The following is a 2500-nucleotide window of genomic DNA, read 5'->3' as shown; positions in this document are numbered from 1 at the left end:
TAGCGGGCTATATAAATAAAATGACCGGTAAATGCATTTTGGACAGTTTATAATTTTTGGGTGACCAGGTGCACAAGTTCCATTTGGGTGACCAGGTGCACGCCGGCTTTTGGGTGACCAGGTGCACGCCGGTCTTTTGGGTGACCAGGTGCACAAGTTCCATTTGGGTGACCAGGTGCACGCCGGCTTTTGGGTGACCAGGTGCACAAGTTCCATTTGGGTGACCAGGTGCACGCCGGCTTTTGGGTGACCAGGTGCACAAGTTCCATTTGGGTGACCAGGTGCACGCCGGCTTTTGGGTGACCAGGTGCACATGGTCCTTTGGGTGACCAGGTGCACGCCGGCCTTTGGGTGACCAGGTGCACACGGTTCTTTTGGGTGACCAGGTGCACATGGTCCTTTGGGTGACCAGGTGCACGCCGGCCTTTGGGTGACCAGGTGCACACGGTTCTTTTGGTGACCAGGTGCACATGGTCCTTTGGGTGACCAGGTGCACGCCGGCCTTTGGGTGACCAGGTGCACATGGTCCTTTTGGGTGACCAGGTGCACATGGTCCTTTGGGTGACCAGGTGCACGCCGGCCTTTGGGTGACCAGGTGCACACGGTTCTTTTGGGTGACCAGGTGCACATGGTCCTTTGGGTGACCAGGTGCACGCCGGCCTTTGGGTGACCAGGTGCACATGGTCCTTTTGGGTGACCAGGTGCACATGGTCCTTTGGGTGACCAGGTGCACGCCGGCCTTTGGGTGACCAGGTGCACACGGTTCTTTTGGGTGACCAGGTGCACATGGTCCTTTGGGTGACCAGGTGCACGCCGGCCTTTGGGTGACCAGGTGCACATGGTCCTTTTGGGTGACCAGGTGCACATGGTCCTTTGGGTGACCAGGTGCACGCCGGCCTTTGGGTGACCAGGTGCACATGGTCCTTTGGGTGACCAGGTGCACGCCGGCCTTTGGGTGACCAGGTGCACATGGTCCTTTGGGTGACCAGGTGCACGCCGGCCTTTGGGTGACCAGGTGCACATGGTCCTTTTGGGTGACCAGGTGCACATGGTCCTTTGGGTGACCAGGTGCACGCCGGCCTTTGGGTGACCAGGTGCACATGGTCCTTTGGGTGACCAGGTGCACGCCGGCCTTTGGGTGACCAGGTGCACATGGTCCTTTGGGTGACCAGGTGCACGCCGGCCTTTGGGTGACCAGGTGCACATGGTCCTTTTGGGTGACCAGGTGCACATGGTCCTTTGGGTGACCAGGTGCACGCCGGCCTTTGGGTGACCAGGTGCACATGGTCCTTTTGGGTGACCAGGTGCACGCCGGCCTTTGGGTGACCAGGTGCACATGGTCCTTTTGGGTGACCAGGTGCACATGGTCCTTTGGGTGACCAGGTGCACGCCGGCCTTTGGGTGACCAGGTGCACACGGTCCTTTTGGGTGACCAGGTGCACGCCGGCCTTTGGGTGACCAGGTGCACATGGTCCTTTTGGGTGACCAGGTGCACGCCGGCCTTTGGGTGACCAGGTGCACGCCGGTCCTTTTGGGTGACCAGGTGCACAAGTTCCATTTGGGTGACCAGGTGCACGCGGTTCATAACAGCGCGGTTATCTGCTTTAATGTCCGAGGAGGGGTGCTTAAGTGTGGGTGCCCTGGTTCACCTGGTATGCGAGGTTGTGGAGGTGGGGGGGGTCCCCTGCTGGTATCATCCCCGAAATAGAGGGGTGATACCCGGGTGGTGAGTAAGGGCCTACAAGCCTGGAGGTCAATAGCTCCAGGGGGTAAGCTCTACTGTCATGTCCGTAAATAGAGTGGTGTTACCCGGGTTTTGAACCATATTTTAATTTTTGGGTTACCAGATGCACACGGGTCTTTTGGAAAACAATCACAATCTGCATCCATCGTAATATCTTAAACTGTATATAAAGCACCTAAGGACGGGCCTGACCGAGAGAGGGCCGTAGTAGGGTACTCCCCTAGCGGGCTATATCAATAGAATGACCGGTAAAATGATTTAAAACAGTTTTATAATTTTTGGGTTACCAGATGCACACGGGTCTTTTGGAAAACAATCACAATCTGCATCCATCGTAATATATGAAACTGTATATAAAGCACTGAAGGACGGCCCCGACCGAGACAGGGCCTTAGTGGGGTGCTCCCATAGCGGGCTATATCAATAGAATGACCGGTAAAAGTATTTAAAACCGTTTTATAATTTTTGGGTTACCAGATGCACGTTTTCAATCACCAGTTGCACGGAGGATTAATAGCAATCTGCATCCATCGTGATTTCTTAAAGTGTGTAAAAAGCACCCAAGGACGGCCCTGACAGAGAGAGGGCCGTAGTGGGGCACTCCCCTAGCGGGCTATATCAATAGAATGACGGGTAAAAGTATTTAAAACCCTTTTATAATTTTTGGGTTACCAGATGCACGTTTTCAATCACCAGGTGCACGGAGGAAAATGAGCATTTGCATCCATAGTCATGTTTTAAAACCGTCCATAAAGC

The sequence above is a fragment of the Oncorhynchus mykiss genome, unplaced genomic scaffold (assembly GCF_013265735.2).
Source record: "Oncorhynchus mykiss isolate Arlee unplaced genomic scaffold, USDA_OmykA_1.1 un_scaffold_737, whole genome shotgun sequence".
NCBI classification, from domain to species: domain Eukaryota; kingdom Metazoa; phylum Chordata; class Actinopteri; order Salmoniformes; family Salmonidae; genus Oncorhynchus; species Oncorhynchus mykiss.
The sequence above is the reverse complement of the archived record's forward strand: the minus strand, read 5'-3'. Positions refer to the sequence as shown.